We start from the raw sequence: 24,574 nt of genomic DNA on the forward strand, positions 1-24,574 counted from the left end.
ATGAATTAATACAGTTTGTTGTTTTTGAAGCTCTTTGCTCTCCTCTGTGCTATAGATTTACTTCCAGCAGCCACAGTGCCCACTAGTCCTGAAACAGAAGCAATGGAAAATTACATCTCAGATTCCCGAGCCACCAGGATAATCAGACCTCCCTCTTCTCCAGTTGGTGCCAAGTTGTTGTTCGTGGAAAAAAAATGAAGAACAAGTTGTCACGTTCTTCTAGAAAACATTGTAGAAATAGATGCATCAGCCTATGAGGTGGGCACCATCTTGTCCTGGGTAGTTAATAACAAAACGCATACATGTGCCTTTTTAATTTGGTCGTTTCTCTTTTGCAGAATGCAAGTACGATATGGAAAAGTGCTGTCAGTGAAACTAGCCCTAGAAGAATGGAGGCACTGGCTGAAGAGAGCAGAACAACCATCATGACTTGGACCGATCATAAGAACCTTGAATACTTGCAGTCAGCCAAATGACTCGACTCTCACCAAAGCCTGAATAAAATCACCTTAAATTGAACCCTGCAGCATGATCCTGATCCACAGAACAGTTTAAAAATAACTTACAAGTTTCTAAAGAAAAAAGAGGAAACAACTATGATCCACAAAATATGTCACCTGACTTGAACAACTCCTTTGCATATCTTAGAGAAATGTAGGAACACAACACACAAGAAAGAAGCTTATATGTTTGCAGTGGACAGGAAATGTAAACACGTCACCAACTGCTGCGGTCAAAGCTACAGGAGCTGTTTGAGGGTGTAAAAGGAAGGAAGCACAGAGCGGCTGCAGCCAGAAGAAGAAGTCTGAGACAAACTCTGATCTTGTCTGTATTAAACGCAGCTTCTTTTTCTGCTTCTACTTCTCGTAGCTGCTGCTTCACTCTTTCTCTTTACAGGAAGGTTTCAGACGTGTCGCTGCTGGATGTGAGGATGGGACCCACTTTGCTCTGTGAGCTGGGCCTATTCTGTGAGTACATCACTGACTTCTATAGTTTGATTCATACTGACTGATAAACATGTTTCAGTGAGAAGAACAGAGTATCAGTCATTTGGAGCATTTCAGTTCATTTGAACAGAGGACTCTCATGTTTGTTATCAACATGGTTGTTTGTAGCCTGGATTAGATTTTAGTGCACTGACTCAGATTAGAGTGGAGCTGCTTTAGTTTATCTAAGCAAGGTTTGTTTCTGCATCTGTGATCATTTGATGCATTTTACATCTTAATCTAAAATGCAGCCAATCACAGCAGCCACTGCTAAAAGCCCAAGTGTTTTATTTCTGCCATCTTTGAGTGTGTCTTTAGTTTGATGATGTCTGAAGTTTCTGCCTTTATTGTAGTGCTCTGTACGCTCCTCTGCACTGGACACGCTCAAGGTGACTGAACACTTTCACTTTTTCATTTCTTTCTTTTTATTTATTAACAAAGATTCATCTCAGCCTGCTGCATCAATCACTTTCCACTTTCTCTTTGTTTTTACTTATTTCTCAATATATTCATCAGTTTATTAACATACAGTATAAACACAGATGTTGCCTCCTATGGTGCATAAAAGTGTGTTAGATTGTTAATGTTGTGGCTGTGTTGGATTCTAGATGCTGTGTTAACTATTGAACCCAACTGCTGCAGTTTTTTCATTGGAGAGTTTGTTACCATCATGTGTGACATGAATGAAGGAGCAGACACTGACTGGTATTACACACTCTACAAGGATGGTCGAGAAGTTGTCCCCTACAACACATACAAATACTACAGATTACCAATAACATCTACAGGTGACAGTGGTGAATATCAGTGCTTTGGTAACAGGAAGAGCTCATTTCATACAAAGAGCAGTAACACTGTCTCTGTAACTGTATCAGGTAAGTCCTCAGTGACCAATAGCATAAATTTATGATCTCTGTTCAAATACTCACCTCAATGATAAAATACATTTAATTAATGTTGTCATGGAAACTTTTTTCTGATGCTGTGAAACTTTAACCAGGACGTCTGTATTTTACCTGTTACTTTGCTCACAGTGTACACAGCACTAAAATACTCACAGACTCTGTGATCATCATTACTACATGTGTGTGTTTTAATGTAAAACAACAACTGTGGATACAATTAAATTAATAAGTAAAGAAGAAAAGAGGACAGCACGGTGGCACAGTGGTTAGCACTGCTGCCTCACAGTTATAACCTTAACCCACTATTGTGTGTCCTTCAGTGAACTGTATTACTTTACATTTAATGTGATTTCTTCAGGTCAAAGAATGGACAAACAGTTAAACTGGGTTTATTTACAGATCTACAACCTGAGTTACTGTAGCTCTGTCACCATGTTGAGATAGAAATTAAAATGATCTTAAAGTGCAGAGACAACAAAAAAAACCCCATAAAAAATAATTATATAAAAAATGTATAGATTTGGAAGTTGCATGACATTAAAACATACTTTAAATGTTAACTTTTTGTATGTTTTATGGCTTTATAGTTAATCCTGCTTTTTAACCTTTGTATGTTTTTTTGCTTAATAATAAATCCTGTGTGCATATTTTTTCCTTCTCTTTCATAACAGCAGCTACACCCAGGGCCACACTGACAGCAGGAACAACAATCATACCAGTGGGGGGCAGTGTGACACTGACCTGCTCTGTGGGGAGATCTGCTGAGTGGAAATATGAGTGGATCAGACGCACCCAAAGAACCACTGAAGTTCAAATCAGAAGAGATGATCAACCAAACAGAGTTATCAGAGTATCTCAAGGAGGAATCTACAGATGCAGAGGAAGAAGAGGAAACCCAGTTTACTACACTGATAAAAGTGATGAAGTCATCATTGAGATAACCTGTGAGTTCAGTAATTTAGTTTGAAACATTCACTCATGATTAGCAAACATACAATGTTAAGTTTTCTCTGTTGATTTCATGTTTCTGTTTGTATCTCAACTGTTAACATCTGTAAACAGTTTCCAATAAAGTTGCTGTAAAACAACAACAACACAACTGGCCTCAGATATTCAGCGGTGAGACGATCACTCTGACATGTGAGGTGCAGGAAGGAGGTGAACCCACTGAGTGGGTGTATGAATGGAGAGGACCCAGGCAAACCACACAGTGGACACACAATAATTATTGGACATTCAGAGTTTCTGAGTCCAGCAGTGGAGACTACATGTGTAAGAGTCGACACAGAGATGACTCATATTCTTCAACAGAGTGGAGTGAAGCCTTCACACTGTCAGTAACAAGTAAGTCATGTTTGTTGTGTGATCAATGTTTTGTAAAATTGTTGAAGGTGATTTTCCTCCTCAGTCTGTCTCTCAGGGTCAAAGCAACAAACACTGCAACAGATTATCACACACACGTGCACTTTATGAAAATTAAAATGTTTTAAAATCTAACAGAATTGAATCTATTAAGCAAAGACACACACACACAAAGTGCTATATAAAGTTTTGTGAGTGTGTTCAGGCTCAAATTGCTCATCTTGGTGTGTTTCATGAATACTAACCTGTGCAGTTTTTTGTGCTACTGTGTGTTGGGCAGTTCATATTTGGTTGATAATGTAAAGGTAGCTCCGGTCTCTGGCTGCATGACCGCAGATGCTCTTGTGAGTGATCTGAAATGATCATTTCGTTGTGTGCCTTGCGTGTACAATAACAATGAGCTGAATCTATCATCTAACATCTAATGTGTATCAGTTTCAATTAGCAAATACACTGCCTGCAGTGATTGGTGTTTCAGTTCAAACTCAATCTGATGCGTCTTTGTCAAAACAAAAGCAACCACAGGTCAAACTGACAGCCTGTCTGCTTCAAATAAAACTAAATAAAAGGATTCTGATTAAGTTTGTCAGCATAATGTTTATAACCTGGAATATAAAGTCTGAAGATCTCATTTTTATAACTTTCAAACTCAGCCTGTGAAATGTGCTGTTAACTCATTTATTTAGTTTTCTTTTTGATCTCCTGCCAACAAGTGCGTACTTTATGTTTAGGTAACTTTGATTTCACACTACATTTAATGTTTCCTCTGACCTTTCTACACCCACCACACACCCTGACCTCCTCACTGCAGCTCTCATACAGTACACAGAAAATAAACAAAAAAACTGTAGTATTTTCTGGACTTTAAGAAACTCTTGAAGCTGATTTCTTTTCCTCTAAAAATCCTATTTGGGATCAGGGGTCGATCCAGGAATGTCCTCAAACAGAAACATCACTCTCCGTGCTGAATGCCTCACTGCCTACACCTTCACTTCTTTGTATTTCAAGGCTGCTTCAAAGTTATGGTTGTTACAAAAAGACAGACAGTTTATATAATAACAAACTAATCATTCATAAATGACATTAAATTATGCACTGGCTTATTCAAAATGAAACACTGAAAGAAAAGTAGAAACAGCTCGTTCTAACAAACCTGTTCTTTGACTAAAGGGTAAAAATCTTATTAGGACAGACAAAAGAAAGTGAGCTCATTCAAACTAGGATCACAAGGACACCAGCATGCATTACATGAACTATTAAAACCCTAAAATGAACAATAACCTGGAAGAAAAAGATAAGAAAATGTCAAAAACAAAATAGAAATGAGATCTGATAGAGAGCCTTTGGATGCAGGTGGGAGACTGTTAGGCTGACAGGAATCTTCACTGAGTAACAACATTTTAGTGTTTCTGTGGTTGTGAACACAGAATAAGAAGTGTAATGTAAACACATGCAGGATGGAGGAAATTGTGGAACTAATAGCAAATGGTGCCAAACATCCTACTGTGCTTTGAAATTACCTGCTACTTTACTTTTTATTATATTAATATTTTCTTATTACTGAGCTGGTATCTATATGCTGTCACTGGAAGTAACACCAGGCTGCAGGACATGAAAAACTAATCAATTCAACAGTAACATGCATTAACCTGCCCATCAGATTGGGGGTGTGGTGGTTAGCACTGTTGCCTCACAGCTAGAAAGGTTGGCTTTGAATCCACCTCGGCCCTTCTGTGGAGTTTGTCCACAGTCCAAAGACATGCAGTTACTGGAGTTAGGTTAACTGGTGATTCTAAATTACCCAAAGGTGTCAATGTGAGTGTGAGTGGTGCATCATTAACTAAACACTGAGATAAAATCTTTATTGAACAGATGAACCCCGTCCTGTCCTCACTGTGTCTCCATCATGGCTGAGTCCTGGAGCCTCAGTAACTCTGAACTGTGAGGTTGAACATCCGTCTGCAGGATGGAGCTTCTACTGGTATAAAGCTGTTCCTGATCTATCAGAGAGATCCTACAGTTATGAGCTGCTACCTGATGGCAGTGGGACTGCACAGGACTCCTACATCATTGATGGACAGACACACACAGCAGGATATGTGTGTAGAGCTGGAAGAGGAGACCCAGAGTATCACACTGATCACAGTGGACCAAAGTTTGTCTGGTCTGCAGGTCAGTTTGTTTCTATCCTTTCAATAAGCTGATGTTATGTTTCTTTACCAGTTTCTCTCTTTCACTGAGATTCAGTCCGTTAAAACTCATTTATATGAAAAGAAGAATCCATCTTTTAATTTCTTACTGTGATCAAGCCAAAATGAATTTCTTTGTTTCCTGCTTTTATAACCTTTTCAATCATGATGATAGCAGGAAACACCAAAGACATATTCAGTGCTGTGCAAAAGTCTTTAGCCACCCCTCATTTTTTAAAAATATTTTGCTTCTAAGGAGCCAAACTTTCTTGTGATCACCACAACCAAGGAGGTCATGTTTAGTCAACAGATTGATCTGAACATCAAAATGATAATGTAGACATATTTAAAGGTGTGTTTCTTACTGCCATTGTTTATATTGACAATATTTAGGAAATTATACTGGTATGTGGGAATTCTACATATTGATCACTGCATCCATATATCAGGTCACATTTGACCTCTGACCTCACTTTTACATTTCATATCTGCCTTTCTTTCAAGTGGACCCTAAAATGTGTTAAATCTTTAAAGTGTTGCCAAGAGAGAGAATGAGCTGCTAGTTAGTTAGAAACATACTGCAGTATAATATTATGTTATAACCTCAAGTTATTCATGTCTGCTTATTTATGAATCAGTGTCCATCATCCATTACCCTCTCCTACATAATGTTCATATACAAAATACAATATTATTTCCTTAAAAGTAAATACTGTCCACAGTGAGCTGCCTTGGCAGAGGTTTGCGGTCTGAGTGCTTCTGTTTTTAAAGTGATCTTGAACAATAGTTCTTGAGGCTTTCTGTGTCATAGTCCTCTACTGGTGTGTCTTTCTTTGGAGACTCTAACTGTCCCTGAGTCCAGGAGGAGCTCAGCTGAGGTTTCTTTGCCTTCTGAATGGAGCCAGATTTCTGCGCCTCAGCCTGACCACCTGCTCCTCATCAGTCTCATTAATGACCTGCATTTAATGGCCAGCTCCCCTCACCCAGTCTCTGACAGATTGCTTGCTTATGCTGCTCCTCAGCAGAGTCTCCTACCTGCTTCTATCAAGCTGGTCGGTTTCTCCTACAAGCTTCTGTTGTTTCTTGATCTTGATGCCATGATGTTGTGTTTTGAAGAAATCCTTCGCCGACACAGTCTCAATGAATAACATAAGGTTTATTACAAAAAAGACAATGTCAAAACAGACGCTCGAGACATCTGGGTGAGAGAAAGCCAATGATCTTCTGCACACCCCGAACAAAGAAACTTACAGCGTTATATAGGCTTTAACATATGGTAGACATGCTGCCACACAGACTGGTTCAAACCAGCTTTCTTGGGGGGGGTCAGAGAATCCTGAGTTTTACAACTTTCCTTATTTGGTAAAGATAAACAGTGAAGATGAGCTCCCAAACTGAGAGGCCCCTTGCTGGAATGTTCCTATATGTTTAGGAGACAACATACATGCAGTTTCACATAGGCATTTAAGACACTACACTTCTTTCACTAACATCCACACTCACCTCACCTACTCACCTGCCTGCTCACCTTCCAACACCCTCTGCTCCTACAGAAAGACAATTCGGGGGCCTCCCCCTCAGGAAATCTCCTTCAGCCTTCCAAGTAAAGCTCTTTGTTCACTCTCACTAACTGGACTCACTGCTTGGACCCCTCGGACTGATAGTGCTCTCCTCTCCTGTGGACGGTTCAGTTTCCCAGAGACGCCTTAGACAGATCTCTCACAGTTCATGTTCATTCTGTGCAGTAAAGACTTTTGAATGTGTTAATTCAGTCTCCTGGGGGCAGCACAGTGGTGCAGTGGTTAGCATTGTTGCCTCACAGTTAGAAGGTCCTGGGTTCAAATCCATCATCCAGTCGGGGCCTTTCTCTGCAGAGGTTGCTGCTCCCTTTGTGTCTGCGTACTTCTCTCCAGGTACTCTGGCTTCCTCCCACAGTCCAACTGTAGTTAGTGAGGATAGATCAGATAAATGGTGATTCTAAATTGCCCATAGGTGTGAATGGTTGTGTGTTTCTCTGTTGGGCCTGGGACAGACTGGCAACCTGTCCAGGTGCCCCTGCTTCTTGCCCAATGACAGCTGAGATAGACTCCAGGCCCCCTGCTACCCTGAAAAGGATAAGTTAAAGGAAGTGTTTCTGTGGCTGTGATGGGTACGTTCAAGAGAAGCAACATGTGGAATAAGAGCAAGAAGTCATTTACAAAGTGTCACATAAACACAATACAGGAAACTGTGGGTCTACTGGACAGTAGATGTAAGCAAATGGTAGCAGACATCCTGCTGTGTTATGAAATTACCTGCCATTAAAAAATAAAGCTGCCTCTGACCCTATGAAAGCTGGGATAGGCTCATTTATTTATTTGCTTGTTTAGCCACTTAAAACTGACCTACAACTCATTCAAGCATAAAATGTCCTTCAAGAAGCCTGGAGAACATTTCCTGAAGACCATTTAAAGAAATGACAAGAAAGCTGCCAAAGAGAGTTCAGGCTGTGTTGAAGATAAAGGTGATCACACCAAATATTGACTTTAATTTCATATTAATTACTCAACAGACAAGATGTACAATTGACTGAAGACACTTTTCTTAGTGGTCAAGTGGATGTACAGAAAAAAAAAAACTGATATATATGAAGAACAGGAACATCTTTGGGTAAAGAAAGGCAGCAGGCAGTTTAACATAAATGTGAAGAAAACACTGACTACAGGTGGCCAATAAATGTTTTTCTCACATCAAAGATTTTGTTGTTCTTGGTATTGAAGGTACAAATTTTAGGTTGGCCAAAACAAATATTGTATCTTCTTAATCTGTTAATAAGAAATACTTAACATCTGTGAGCTTTGTCTCCTCCCTGCATGTTTCCAGATGTTCATTCAGCAGCGTCTCTCACAGTGAGTCCTGACAGAGTGCAACACTTCACCTCTGACTCTGTCTCACTGACCTGTGAGGGAAACTCTGCTGAGTGGAGAGTGAAGAAGTTCACTGAGGACGGCCGACTGAACTCTGACTGTAGGACAATGACTGGATCCACATGTAACATCAACACATCACAGTCAGGTACTGCAGTGTACTGGTGTGAGTCTGGATCAGGAGAGTTCAGCAGTGCAGTCAACATCACTGTACAGAGTATGTTGTTATACTTTTTTTTTCAGTAAAAAATTCGAATTTTAGACAATTTTCGGCATCTCACCAAAGCAGCAAAATGCTCTTGATTGTTGGTCTCATTTCACTCAATCTTTTAAACTAGTTAAGCAAATTTGTAAAGTGCACAAATAACTGTTATATTTTCTTTTTTCAATAAACCACAAAGAAGGTCAAGATGTGTCATCAGAGTGTATCATGTAAAAAGGTGCAGTTGTATCAAAGGTTCTGCTGTATGTGAGTTCTCCTCAGTGCAGAGCCAATCAGGGAGTTCAGAGCAGCAAACTTTCTTTATTTACCTGCACTGTGCACAGCTCCATGAACTACTCTGCTCCACCTCTCCTCCTGCAGCTGTGCTCAAACCACACCTCACTGCTACAGCAGCCTCATATAAAAATGAATAATTATCTAATTTAATCAGCTGCTTGTTAGAATTGTGCAGAGCTTCATTATCAAGAATGAAAACATGGCACCAAAAACAAAAATACAAATGATAAAGTTCAGATCTTGAATCTTTGGGGAATCATTTAAATAATTTCTTGTGGAATGAAGAACTGTTTGTTTTGCTGTCCCAGTAAAAACTTCCACCATCACAGTTTCCAAAGAGAACTCAGTCACAGATTTTTCCTTACTGTGATGAAGGTTTGGTTTAGGGAAGATTTTTGTGACCTGAACTTAACCTCTTCCATCCTGGAGCTCCTTGAACTGGTCTGTTAATAAAAAGCAAGCAATGCCAATATTTGCAGGTTTCTGAGTGCAGCAACTTAAACTTAATTCTTAGGCAATTATACTTTTAATGAGCCGTCAGATCCTGAGCCCAGACATCATTTCTTAAACCTCTTGTAAAAAATATTGATATTAAGTTTGACTCACAGATCAAATCAGGCATTCTTCATTTAAGACTTTTAACTAAAGTTAAACCAGATCTTTCTATCACCGAAAGTCATTCATGCTTTTATTACATCCAGACTGCTGCAGTTCATTATATGTTGGACTGACCATAACAGTAATATCACAGTTACAGCTGCTTCAAAATGCTGCTGCTGGTCTCCTGACAGGTACCTGGAAACAGTTTTAGTTTTGACAGAAAATTTTGATTTAGTTTTAGTCATAGTCTTTGGATGAAAATGTAATTTAGTTTTAGTCATAATTTTGTCATCTGAATAGTTTTAGTTTTAGTCTAGTTTTAGTCGGCCAATTAGAATATATTCGACTGAATCTACCGTCGATTTAGTCAAATAAAACATAAAGGGTGTAAAATGCTTTTTCTTCAGTTCCCTTGAATTAGTCATTATACACACACAAAATTAAACATTTATTAAAAGTTATGGAACAATGCTTGAAAGACCAATACACATAAACATATTGCACAAACATCTTTATTTACCTGACCCTGTTTATTGAGCATAACAATAAAATATTGATGAGTAGGCCTGCTCTGCCTGGAAAATTCACAGGCTAGTGTGGCCTTCCAAGGTTTAGATCAAAATTGTGCAACTGTACATTTGATTGGATGTTTTCCTAATTTGTCCCGCCCTTTCGCAAAATTAAATCAATTGTGATTGGATGTCATCCTCACCAAGCATTTCCATCTCATTTTGATTTTTTTGATGAAAGTGTCAATTTATTTCGTCATTTTTTAAAATCCTTTTAGGTAGTTTTTATTTAATTAACGTCTCGTTTTCGTCATGAAAAAAAGGGTTGTGACGAAAATAGTTGGTCAACGAAATTAACACTGTGTGGAGGCTTGATCATGTTTTTCAGTTGTTGCACTGTGAAAGACAGGAAGTGCTTGTATGGGTTTGCTCCAGGTTATCAATCAGATCTTCTCCAATCCCGTCCCATGCTGCTCACTTAGCTGCAAATGTCAGAAGCTTCTAGTTATTCCTAATTGCTGATTGGCTCGTAGGTGACCACTCATTCTGAGTCACAGCTCTGAAACTCTGGATTAGGTCATCATCCTCCTTTTCTTCAGATCAGTGGAAAACAAGCTTCTTCTCATGAAGTTTTTCAGCTTCAGATTACTTTCTGGTTATTGTGTCAGTGTATCTCATTTACTATCATTATTTTACTTTTTAATTATTATTTACTACTTTCATATTTATTTTATTACTGTGTTATTTTTTAAATCATTACTTTTTATTGTTAAATCATTTGTATTGTTTCTTTGATAATTTTACTTGCTGTTCAGCACTTTGGTTCAATCTGCTTAAATGTGTTAAATAAATAAATTGACTTGACTGTTTGTCAGCTTTTTCTAAAAGTCTGCACCAGCTGATCTGACTGAAACAATTGTGTTTGATTGTGTCACAGATGATCCTGATGCTCCTATCCTGGTGAGTCCTGTTCATCCTGTGACTGAAGGAGCTTCTGTTAATCTGAGCTGCAGTTTGAGGACACAAAAAATACTTTCCAATGTGTTTTTCTACCACAATGACAAACTTATTCAAAATGATACCCGAGAGGAGCTGAAGATCTCTGCAGTGTCAAAGTCTGATGAAGGTTTCTACAAGTGTGAATACTCAGGAAGAGAGTCACCACAGAGCTGGATGTTAGTTAAAGGTGAGCAGGATCAAAGATTTGATGAATATTTGGAAATAATTTGATGACTGAGAAGGAAAATATCCAATATAATTACAGTTTATTAATAATTGTGTGTTGTTACAGTAACTGTGTCAGCAGCTGACAGCTCTTCAGCTCCTGTGTGGCTGATTGTTGGACTGGTTTGTGGAGTCTCTCTCCTCATTATTCTCCTGCTCTTGTTGTATCGCTGCAGACAGTCCAAGTGTGAGAGCCTCTTCTTTTGATGCTGGATCAGATATTTTATTTACTACACACACTTTAATTATTCAGACATAAACATCATTCTGATCTCATTGTGTAATAACATGTGTCTCTTTCACAGATTCATGCTTCACCAGGTTGGTATAAAACTTTTTATTATTATTATTTTAAACCTGCATCAGTTATTTTGAATTTATTGTGTTTCTTTCATGTTTCAGGTCGATCCAGTCTGAGAGTCACAGTTCGAGCTCCACCACAAATCATGGAGTCAACCAGGATGAAACTCATGAATACGACTCTCTTCATCCTGGTCAGCACTTAAACTGATCTTTATTATCATTATTAATATTGACTCTTCATTCAGTTAGAGATGAAACACATGTTTGAGTTAATGAGACTGACTGCAGGTGATCTGTTTACAATGTAACTACAAATGTTACATTTCAGGTGCAGATGAACCCCAGAGTGTCACATACTCTCTGATTGAACTGAAAAACCTTGGAAAGAAGAGTGAGTGTGCAAAACACATGCAACACAGAAAATAATAGAAATGTTTTCCAATGCTTAGAAATGTATTAATAATTGAGTTTTGATCTGATGATCTTAACAGGGAAGCATCATAAACCAGAGGAGAGTGCTGTTTATGCTGAGGTGAAGATGGGAGCTGCAGGTACGTCACAACAGCCTCATTCACTGTTTGTACTTGAATGTGTGTGTTAACTCTGACAGTTCTGAGGACGTCATGCTGCTGTCACAGTGTTTTGAGTTCCTTCTGTTTTTTTGTTATTTCTCTGGTTGTGTTTCTCAGTTTTACCTTACAGTTTAGATTCTCATTTTGTTGTTTTGTATTCTGTGTTGGTTATAGTTATTACACTTCATTCGGGTTTCCCTTTTGCTCCTGTCTTGTCCCTGCTGAACTGTCTAAGTGACATCAAGTCCTGGATGAGAAACAATTTCCTAAATCTTAATGAAAGCAAAACCGAGGTCATATGCTTTGGTAAATTTGACCCCTCAAGCTACTCCTCTGGCACTCCGAGTTATTTGGCTCCTCACTGTCGTGATGCTGTGAAAAATCTGGGTGTCATTTTAGATAGTAGTTTTAAAATGGAGAAGCAAATAAGTGCTGTTACCAAAATCAGTTTTTACCAACTCAGAGTTATTGCCAAGGTAAAACCTTATCTCCCGCAGCAGGACCTGGAAAAAGTTATTCATGCTTTTATTACTTCCCGCCTGGACTACTGTAATTCTCTGTACTTTGGCATAGATCAATCATCTGTGCGCCGCCTGCAGGTAGTCCAGAATGCGGCAGCTCGTCTTTTAACCGGTTTAAAAAAGCATGAACACATTACCCCAGTCCTGTCATCCCTTCACTGGCTCCCTGTCCGTTTTAGAATCGATTTTAAGATTTTATTGCTTACTTTTAAAGCCTTAAACGGACTGGCACCTTTGTATCTGTCTGAGCTGCTTCACTGTCACACCCCTGTAAGAGCTCTGAGGTCATCGAACCAGCTGCTCTTACAGAGGCCTAAAACTAGACTAAAACAGAGAGGTGATCGAGCTTTTGCAGCAGCAGCACCAAAGCTATGGAACGATCTACCTCTCCATATCCGCACAGCTCAGACGATACACACATTTAAATCTCTATTAAAAACACATTTCTTTTCTTTGGCATTTGGCTGCAGTGCTACCTCCTTTTAGATGATTGTTTTATGGTATTTTATGGTACTTGTTTTAAACGTTTTAATTTTTAATTTTCTTATGTTATTTATTGTTCTTAATGTTTTTATTTATTTATTTTTATTTTATTATTTTATTTATTTATTTATATATTTTTATTTTTATTTAGTATAGTCCTTGGGGTTACAGATCTTGTACAGCACTTTGTTCAACGTCGTTGTTTTAAATGTGCTTTATAAATAAACTTGACTTGACTTGACTTGACTTGACTTCACTTCCTGTTGTTTTCCTGTATGTTGCACTTAGGTTTCATTTTTATGTTGTTCTTGTTAGCTTTAGAGTTTGCTCTCCTTGTGATTTCCTTTAGTGTACCTCCTCATGTGTAAAGCCTGTTTTCCCTCATATGCTCGCCTCCTCATGTGTCAAGTCTGCATTTGTGTCTTTGTTGGTCACTTCCTGTTTTATTTTGACAGTCACTTGTTCCCTGTGCTTTGTGTTTAGTTTTGCTTCCTCGTGTCATTAGTGTCATTTTGTTCTCCTGTGCAGCTGTGTTTAAATCTTTGTTGTGTTGTTGTCTGTGCTCCCTCAGCTGTGTGTTCCCCTGTTTAGTGGTTTTTTTTTCCCAGGCTCATTATTTTGATGTCAGTACAGCCTTGGTTGAGATTAGTTATTGTATTTGGAGTTTTTGTATCTTGTGAGAAGATTTCAGCATTAAAGCTGTTTTGAGTCCAGCTCTGCTTCACACGTCCTGCATTTGGGTCCAACTCTGCCTGCCACACATACACATATGACAGTTGCAGGTAATTATAGGTCAACATGGAGTTTAGTTACTTATCAATCTTAGCTACTACATACGACCACTGCACATCAGCAGAGCTGAATCTTACACACATTGAGGCCCATTCAGAGTTTTGTGTGAGTTTGTCTGCTTTATATACAGAATGATGTTGTTATTGTACAGGATGGTATTTTTTGTCCAAGTGTCACAATCATTTAGGTTTTTGGGGAGTCTTTAAGTTGGTGATATCTGTCTGCAATTGTTCAGCTGGATTTACTGAATCACATCATCCACAGATTCTGACCCAAACCACAGTCACAAAACACACACATGCACATCAGACACATAAGCTGAGGCGTCAGTGTAACAACTGATTGTCATTTTAATTCCTTTCACTGTGTTGTTGTTGTAAAAAGTTTGAATCCACCTCTAAGTCCAGAAGCATCAACAGCTTTGTGTCATAAACCTGCTGAACAAATGTGTCCTGAGGTCTGATCTTCTCTTTTAGAGGACAGGCTGATGTATGCTGAGGTCAACAAAAAACAAAAGAACAACAAGAAGAAAACAGGTGAGTAAAGTCTTGTAGCCCGGATGGAAAAATGGGGATTAAATAAGCTTAATTCCTTTGAACATAAAAGCAAAGTTAACAGGAGTGTAATGTACTTTGCATATAATGTGTATTGTGTAATGGAAGAGGAATAATGTTATGTAAATATAATGTTTTCTTACAAAGTTGCTGAATGTAACAGAGCTAACACTCTTAGTTCGTATTTTCTGAGTGGTCAGTGAAGGTGGTCTGGGCATGTCTACCTGTTGTATTTGGCTGGGTGTGATGAGAGAGGAAGGAGAGGAGAAGAGAGAAAAACGGAGAACGGACGCAGCAGTGTTGGCTCGGAGCGCGCTAGCACACGATAAACTAACAGAAGGGAACTGACTAGTAAATACTATCCAGTGACTGTTAGTAGGAGGCGTTGGGAAACCGCCTGCCCGACAGCTGTGCAGCCGCAGACGACGGTGATTCAGAGCGAGGCATCAGCATCGGCGGCTAGCAGCTAACGGCTAGCAGGAGCTCGTCGTGGTGACGAGCGCCATCTTCTTTGCCCTGTCGGTGGCGAGTGGTGAGCGGAAACAGACTGCAGACGAGAACTGGTTGACTGTCGTCCGGAGGGGACGAGAGGGTGAGCTGGTTCGCAACGCGGAACTGTAAGTCAGACGTTTCTGGTGCGGCTATCGGTGAGTGAAGAGGAGTTTCGCCACTGTGCTGCAGCACACAACAATCAGGCCTGCAACGTTTGTGTGAATGCGAGCGTGTGTGTGGGGCCCATGTATGAGTAATGTTAAGTGACTGTGTATATTTGAATGACGGAGTAGTCAGAATTAACCCTTATAAGCCTAATCCATTCGGACTGATTGGGAAAAGCTAAGGTTGAGTTCAATATTTTTACTGGTATTATAAGAATACAAGTGTTTTAGAGTTTCATTTGTGTCTTACATTTTGCATTTAAAAGTGTGGTTTTCTATCTTGCGTTCACGTTCAGTAAATGTTCAGTTTTGGAGTTAAAGAGTCATCTGAGTCAGTGTTATTTTAAATAGTGTGTGATTTAAGTTTCTTAATAGTCATCACATCATTGTCCACAAGTGAACCTTCGTGGTATCCACTTTGCATCGGACCCACACCCCACCTAGTTTGGTCAATCCTGGGGTTCCCGGTCAGAACACAATATAAAGCGGTGGGGTGCTACATAAAATGGAGGCACCGCTGGGATAAATGCTAATATTAGTCTACCCTTGTTACTGGCTCAGACAACTCTTTAAGTAGAGATAATCTGAAATGAAAATAAGCTATAGGTAAACTCGGAGGAAACCAGTAAGCAGACTCTGTGTAATAGAAGGGAAATTGGTACACCAGAGGGATGGCACAGTTACGGCATTGGTGTAAAGGAGAGGGCATTAACCCTACCCATGCCATTCTGCTCAAAGATGTTCCCGAAGCCACTGAGATTGAACGCATAGAAGGAACTCTGCAATCCATTAAAGTTCTTGGACGTGTTAAAGTCAGAGGACGCATGTACGATCCTCAGAGTCAATGTTTGACTGTACTGTGTGAATGCAGAGAGAAAGTAAATCCCAAAGCTATTCCCTTAGACATCCTGCCGGAAGGTAGTAATGCACCATGGAGAATTGTTGGATATTCAGAGGAGGAGGAAGGGTCAGCTGACCAAGTGCTCGCAGAGGACTTGCAGGTGCCACCAACAGAGTTAGGCTCTGTTCCACCACTTCAGGCCTCTACTCCGGAAGCTATCATCAGAGCTGTGGGAGACCTTCTGCAAAGCACAGCCAAGCCGGTAAGTGATACCAGCAACTACCGGAGGCTACGAACCTTCTCAGGGATTGTCCCTACTCCCCCAGGAGAGGAGCCATTGGAGAACTGGATATTGCAAGCTCGGTTGATGATAGAGGAATATGATCGGCCTGACAAAGAAAAGAAAATGAGAATAATGGAAAGTGTAAAAGGTCCTGCTCTGGAAATATTGCAGGCCGTCCGCTTTAATAACCCAGAGGCCACACCCCAAGGGTACGTGGATGTGATTGAGAACACATTTGACACACCAGAGACAGGAGAAGAACTGTACTTCTCATTCAGAATGCTATGCCAGCATCCCGGTGAAAAACTTTCTGAGTTTCTGCGAAGGATGGAAAGATCCCTGAACAAAGTAGTGAAAAAAGGAGGTCTGTCCCCGACTTCCATAGACAAAGCCCGCCTTGATCAACTCATTAAAGGAGCCACAAGGTCTGACATGATGTTATTAAGTTTGCGTTTGAGGGAGCGAAGAGATAATCCACCTACTTTCTTGCAGCTGCTGAATGAGGTGCGCATTGAAGAAGAGTATGAAGCCTCCCGCCGTAGACTTAACCCCACAAAAGCTGTGCATGTCAAAAGTGCTACTGTACCCACAGGGGCATATGTCCAGGATCTTAGAGCTGAGCTCCAAGACCTCAAACCCCAAGTCAGTGGGCTCACGGCTGCGTCAGGGGCTCCATGTGTCCTTTCCCTTGAGTTTCCACCCACGGATGAGGCAGAGCCCAACAGCTTGGAAGAGAACAACAACATTCAAGCTTTAAAGAAAGAAGTGGTGAAACTAAGAAAGCAGATCTCAGTTATGTCTGTTAAACCCAGCAAAGAGCCCGTAGTGTCACCACTCCGTAACCAGACTTCTCCTGTGCGCATGCATCAGAGAGCTACGGCACTCAGAGATCCCAGTGACTTTTTCTGTTATCGCTGTGGCGAAGATGGGCACATTTCCACCAAATGTAAATCCCCAGAGAACTACCCAAAAGTGATACAGAAACTCCTTCATGCCCAACGGAAACTGAAAGCAAGCCAGAAAGCTCCTGGTAGTGCAAAAGAACAAACTACCACAAATGTAGGGGTCAACCGGAGCGCTGTGAGTGTACACACAGCTGGTGTCCCAGAAGGACTTGTAGGGCCACCCTCCACTGCCTGTGTGAAGGTGGATGGCATAACCTGCACTGCCCTATTAGACAGCGGGTCTCAGGTAACGATAGTTTTCGACAGTTGGTATTCAAGGTACTTGCCTCATGTGCCTCTCCAACCTGTCACTGGTTTAGATATTTGGGGCCTAAGTGAGGCAGAGACCAGCTACCCCTACCGAGGCTACATCCAAATTGAGTTGGAGTTGCCTGGAAAGACCCAAGGGAACGTGGAGGCTGTCCCAGTTCTTGCTTTAGTGTGCCCAGATCCTCGTTGCTCAGATACCATACCTGTTCTAGTTGGCACCAATGTTCACAAAATTAGACCTCTGTCTTCAAGTCAGAAAGAGGGGAGCCCAAAAACTGTTCGCACCACCAAGGTGAACGTTTCGCAGTCTCAGCCCTTACCTACCATTAAGTCCGAGTTGCCTACAGATGATGACTTTCCTGTAGCCGAAGTAAAGTGGACGGGTCCTGGACCACTGGTTATTCCGGCTGGGAAAAACCATATAGCCATCTGTAAAGTCAGAGAAACACACACGATCGGAGACAGTATCCTGATCACAGAACGTGCACCTTCACATGCTCTTCCCCCAAGTGTGTTAGTGCAGCCAACGGTGTTGTTCTCCAAGACCCTTGACAAAGACAAGTTCTTGGTTCTTATGCGCAATGAGTCCCTCAAAGCCACTGCCATTCCAATGGGTACTGTGGTTGCACACTTGCATGTGGTGGATATAGTGACTGACATCCCTGGCACACACACAAGAGCTTCATCTCAGCTGGACCCATCACTGTTCGACTTTGGGGATTCCCCTGTACCAGCTGAATGGAAAGAGAGGCTGAAACAGAAACTTGCAGAGAGAAGTAATGTGTTTTCAACCGACGAGGGGGACGTTGGATTGGCTAAAGGAGTGCACCATCATATACGACTAAATGACGACACCCCCTTCAGAGAACGGTCTCGCCGTGTGGCCCCTGCTGATCTGGATGATTTGCGCCGTCACCTTCAAGGACTACTGGCTGCAGGAGTAATAAAGGAATCAAGGAGTTCCTATGCGTCACCCATCGTATTGGCACGAAAGAAAACGGGGAAGTTGCGGATGTGTGTGGACTATCGAACACTGAACCGCAGAACTATTCCTGATCAGTACACCATTCCTCGAATTGACGAGGCCTTGGACTGTTTGTCTGGAAGCAGATGGTTTTCAGTCCTGGATCTGCGCAGCGGGTATTATCAAATCCCAATGGCAGAAGACGACAAGGAAAAAAACGCTTTCATATGCCCTTTGGGATTTTACCAATTCGAAAGGATGCCCCAAGGGATAACAGGAGCCCCAGCAACCTTCCAGAGAGTAATGGAAAAAGCGGTTGGGGACATGCACATGCTTGAGGTCATAGTGTATTTGGATGATTTAATAGTGTTTGGAAAAACCTTAGAAGAACATGAACAAAGACTGTTCAAGGTCCTTGACAGACTGGAAGAGACTGGACTGAAGTTGGCAATAGACAAATGTCAGTTCTGCAGACCTCAAGTGACATATGTAGGACACATAGTGTCTGAAAATGGTATTGCCACCGACCCAAGCAAAGTGGAAGCAGTAACTCGCTGGAAGCAACCCACTGACCTTCCATCACTGCAGTCATTCTTGGGGTTCTGTGGGTACTACCGTCGCTTTATAAAAAACTACTCTATTCAAGTCAGACCACTCACCGAGCTCTGCAAAGGTTACCCACCCACTCAGAGAAAGAAGAAAACTGCTAAAGTCCCAGAAAAGACCTATTACAGTGTAAATCAACCCTTTGGAGATAGGTGGGGTCCTGCTTGCACAGAGGCTTTTCAAAAGATTAAACACTGTCTCACAAATGCACCCGTTCTGGCTTTCGCCGATCCATCCAAGCCCTATGTGTTACACATAGATGCCAGCCTTCATGGTTTGGGCGCAGTACTCAATCAAGAACATCCTGAAGGTTTGCGACCTGTGGCGTTTGCTAGCCGAAAGCTCAGTTCCTCGGAAAAGAACTACCCGGTGCACCAACTTGAATTCCTGGCGTTGAAATGGGCAGTAGTGGACAAGTTTCACGATTACTTGTATGGTGCTCAGTTCACGGTGAGGACCGATAATAATCCCCTCACGTATATTCTGACCACAGCCAAGCTCAATGCCACTGGTCATCGTTGGCTGGCTGCCCTCTCAACTTACGATTTCACTTTACAGTACCGACCTGGAAGCACTAATATTGATGCTGACTCACTGTCACGCAATCCTCTGCCATCGGAGAGCCCCGAGTGGAAAACAATGCCCCTCGACAGTGTCAAAGCCCTCTGCAAGCAAATCTCCTGCAGAAAGTCGGCAGGAGGGAACATGGGATATGCCGAGTCATTAGGGGTTTCCCCTGAGGCACTCCCAGAGTGTTTTGTTTTCCCCACTCGATTGGACCACAGTGCTTTGACCCAGATAAGTAAGGCAGAACTTATTAAAGTGCAAGATAATGATCCAGTGATTGCTCCAGTCAAGAAATCTGTGAATGGAGAATTCCTGTTTTCACCAGACAAGGAGGCCAACTCAGAAGCCGTACTGCTTCAGAGAGAAGCCAATAAGTTGGTGATCCGAGATGATCTGCTTTACAGAAAGGTGCAGAGGCAATCTGGTAATGAGGTATATCAGCTAGTGTTACCAAGGGAGCTGGTTGCCATGGTTCTGAAGTCGCTGCACGATGAGTCCGGTCATCTAGGAGTGGACAAGACTGTTAAACTCATACGGGATCGATTCTACTGGCCCAAAATGTGTGCGGAAGTAGAGCAGTACATAAGAAACTGTGGTAGATGTATCACGCGTAAAGCTCAGCCCCAAAGAGCTGCACCATTAAACCAGATTACCAGTAGCGGACCACTTGATCTGGTATGCATAGACTTTCTGTCCTTGGAACCAGATTCCCAGGGGTATGCCAACATCCTTGTAGTAACCGATCATTTTACCAGATATGCCCAAGCTTTTCCGGCCAAAGATCAACGGGCGTCCACAGTTGCCAAGATTCTCTGTGAGAAATACTTTGTGCACTATGGACTTCCGGCACGGATACATTCTGATCAAGGTCGGGATTTTGAGAGCAAACTCATTCAAGATCTTCTCAAAATGTTCGGGATTCGGAAGTCTAGGACAACGCCCTACCATCCTCAAGGAGATCCGCAACCAGAGAGATTTAACCGTACGCTGCTGTCTATGCTCGGAACCCTAGATCCGAAGCAAAAGCAGAAATGGGGTCAGAGTCTCAGTCATTTGGTGCATGCTTACAATTGCACTCAAAACGAAGCAACAGGGTACTCGCCCTACCTGCTCATGTTTGGCAGGGAGGCGCGTCTACCTGTGGACATCTGTTTTGGTGCACTGGATGAGGATCAAAAGAGTTTGTCACATCACAAGTACGTGGCTAAGCTGAAAGCTGATCTGCGTCAAGCATACCACCTTGCAACACAAGCATCTGACAAGAGTCATCAGAGAAACAAGAAAGCTCATGATAAACATGTGAAAGAGCAGACTCTGGGAAAAGGAGACCGAGTACTACTGAGAAACTTGGGTGTTACCGGCAAACACAAGTTGAAAAGTAAGTGGCGACCTACACCATATGTCGTGGTGGAGAAATTTCCCAACCTACCAGTCTACAGAGTAAAACCTGAGAAGGGACTGGGGGTAGAAAAGACAGTACACCGCAACCACTTACTACCGATTGGCTATCTAGTGAGACTGCCAAACGACACTGAGCCCGAATCATTTCAGACACCGGTCACAAGATCCCAAAGGAGACTCGCAGCGACCAAACAAACTGTAGATCAGGAATATGCCATGTTCTCCTCAGAGTCTGAATGTGAATATGCAGGCCCATCACGATCATTACATATGGACTGTGAGAAACTTCTGACACGGCCAGGTCTGTTGTTGAGAGACCGAGGCCAAGGTCAAGCCCCAAGCGTAGTTCCTCTAGAAGTTTCATCTCCTGAACTGGAGGAGGGTGACTCAACTCCAGAAGCTCTCGACTCCCCAAATCTGCTTCACAACTCTGAGGAAGGTACAGTTACTGACTTACAGGCAGTAGCAGTGGAGAGGGAGGTGCTACTGGAAGACAGGGACCCTCCAACGGAACGCACAAAGAGAGTCAAGAAGCCAGTTGTCAGACTGAGTTATGATGAACTGGGAAGACCATCTGATCAGCCCTTAACGGTATTGAGCCAGGGAGTGCTGGTTGGAAGCGGCACGTACAGAGATTCACGATGCCACCCCTGCCAGACCCTCTGGTGTCACCCTATGGCCTTATGCCCTTCCTGCGTTAAATTGAATCTCACTAGACAGTGCATGGAGATTCAAATTAGCTAAGCTGTTGGTTTGATGGGGACATCAAAACATTCTAGAAGGGGGAGGGTGTAGCCCGGATGGAAAAATGGGGATTAAATAAGCTTAATTCCTTTGAACATAAAAGCAAAGTTAACAGGAGTGTAATGTACTTTGCATATAATGTGTATTGTGTAATGGAAGAGGAATAATGTTATGTAAATATAATGTTTTCTTACAAAGTTGCTGAATGTAACAGAGCTAACACTCTTAGTTCGTATTTTCTGAGTGGTCAGTGAAGGTGGTCTGTGCATGTCTACCTGTTGTATTTGGCTGGGTGTGATGAGAGAGGAAGGGGGAGGAGAAGAGAGAAAAACGGAGAATGGACGCAGCAGTGTTGGCTCGGAGCGCGCTAGCACACGATAAACTAACAGAAGAGAACTGACTAGTAAATACTATCCAGTGACTGTTAGTAGGAGGCGTTGGGAAACCGCCTGCCCGACAGCTGTGCAGCCGCAGACGACGGTGATTCAGAGCGAGGCATCAGCATCGGCGGCTAGCAGCTAACGGCTAGCAGGAGCTCGTCGTGGTGACGAGCGCCATCTTCTTTGCCCTGTCGGTGGCGAGTGGTGAGCGGAAACAGACTGCAGACGAGAACTGGTTGACTGTCGTCCGGAGGGGACGAGAGGGTGAGCTGGTTCGCAACGCGGAACTGTAAGTCAGACGTTTCTGGTGCGGCTATCGGTGAGTGAAGAGGAGTTTCGCCACTGTGCTGCAGCACACAACAATCAGGCCTGCAACGTTTGTGTGAATGCGAGCGTGTGTGTGGGGCCCATGTATGAGTACTGTTAAGTGACTGTGTATATTTGAATGACGGAGTAGTCAGAATTAACCCTTATAAGCCTAATCCATTCGGACTGATTGGGAAAAGCTAAGGTTGAGTTCAATATTTTTACTGGTATTATAAGAATACAAGTGTTTTAGAGTTTCATTTGTGTCTTACATTTTGCATTTAAAAGTGTGGTTTTCTATCTTGCGTTCACGTTCAGTAAATGTTCAGTTTTGGAGTTAAAGAGTCGTCTGAGTCAGTGTTATTTTAAATAGTGTGTGATTTAAGTTTCTTAATAGTCATCACATCATTGTCCACAAGTGAACCTTCGTGGTATCCACTTTGCATCGGACCCACACCCCACCTAGTTTGGTCAATCCTGGGGTTCCCGGTCAGAACACAATATAAAGCGGTGGGGTGCTACAGTCTGCATCACCTCCACTGAATATTCTTCAATATGTTTATTTGTAGTTTCTATTTATGTATTCATAATTCATCTGACTGGTATCTATTGCAGTGTAGTACCATCACAGAAAGTTTGGGGTGGGGGGGTATGTGATCTGCTGAGTGTCCTTTGAGCTGCATTAGTGGAGACATCAGTCGTCCTCCTCCTGGATAATTATATTATTGTGTTTAATTATGATCTTACAGTCAGTTGTTTTAAATGATCTTTTCATTCACAGGAACATCGAGTCCTGCAGCTGATGCAGACGTTTATTCTGAAGTCCAATCAGGAAGCTCTCTCTGTAATTATGCTGCCATGCAGGCTGATTTATTCTTCACATTATTAAACGGCTTCAGCCCAGAATATCTTTACATGCTGGAAATCACTTTGTCTGTTTGTGGTTGTCTTACAGGTCAGTGAGGAGAGCTGCAGCAGCAAAGCCAAAAGAAGCATTTGATGAAGCCGCTCTGGCTCCTCTGCTCCACAAATATCAGACATCATCTTTTTGTTTTGTTTTGTTTGTTTTATGGTTAGAAGATAATATTAAATAATCATATAGATTATTATTATTTAATATAATCACATTGAAACGAACAGTATGATTACAAAGAGTGATATTATTTCCTTATTTCCTTAATTCTACACTTATAGAATTTGAAATCCATGTTCTACAGTCAGTTGTTTTCTAGCCATTGTTAAAGCTTTTGTATTTTTTGTATTTTATATGTATGTTTGAGTCTTCTGTTTAGCAGATGTTTTATGTTCTTAGCAAACAGGAGAGAGGAAACAAGGAATTCAAGGAGCACAGTGAGAATTTCATCAGCAGCTGTTTTCACAATTGTTATTTTTACAAAATCAATATAAATACAGCTTCAATTCTGTAAATGTTTGGATGCTGTGCAAATTGTAAACAAAAACAATGATTTTCAAATCTCAAACTCATCTTATTCACAAGAGAACATAAAAAACATATCAAATGATTAAACTGAGATATTTTACTATTTCATGAAAAAATATTAGTTCATTTTTAATTTGATGATGGCTACACATTTGTTTTATACTTAGAGGATAATGTCATCTAGATTTACTATTCTATTTTAAAACTTTGAGTGTATCCTGTTCCAACAGCAGTGAGACCAAAGTGAGGAAGTACTAGTATGAATACCAGCAAATAGTTTTACTGTATCTGTCTAAAGATTTCCATTAGGTAAAAAGGAACATGATAATTACTGTAATATGCAAGCTGATGAATATGTTTAATGTTTTTTGCGTGTTTTTTAACCACTTTACACATCTGTAGTTTGGTGGAAAGTTTCATTTTTTAACATTTGAACGTTTTATGTTTGTGGCTGATTTTGGTTTGCTGTATAAAATGATCCACAAACCAACATCACAGCCACTGAAACAGTTTGTAACAACACGCGTTGGCTCGAGGTGAACAAGAGCTTCCACTGGAGGAGGCTGATGTTAAACTTCAGTGTTGGACAAACTGTTTGTGTTAAGAATCAGAATCAGAATCAGAATCAGAAGGTTTTTATTGCCATATGGGTGAACAGGTTCACAGCATTAGGAAATTGCTGCGGTACTTCGTGCTTACAGAAAGAAACAAATAAGTATAAAAACTATAAGACAATATACAAGTATACAAATTGCAAATATACAGA

General features: G+C 41.4%; 1 pseudogene; it reads left to right on the forward strand.

Moving 5' to 3' along the window:
- LOC115777559 (obscurin-like) overlaps positions 1-23,339 on the forward strand; it is a 698,358-nt pseudogene extending 675,019 nt beyond the window's left edge.
- The last annotated feature ends 1,235 nt before the right edge of the window (positions 23,340-24,574 follow it).

The sequence above is a fragment of the Archocentrus centrarchus genome, unplaced genomic scaffold (assembly GCF_007364275.1).
Source record: "Archocentrus centrarchus isolate MPI-CPG fArcCen1 unplaced genomic scaffold, fArcCen1 scaffold_57_ctg1, whole genome shotgun sequence".
Classification (NCBI taxonomy): domain Eukaryota; kingdom Metazoa; phylum Chordata; class Actinopteri; order Cichliformes; family Cichlidae; genus Archocentrus; species Archocentrus centrarchus.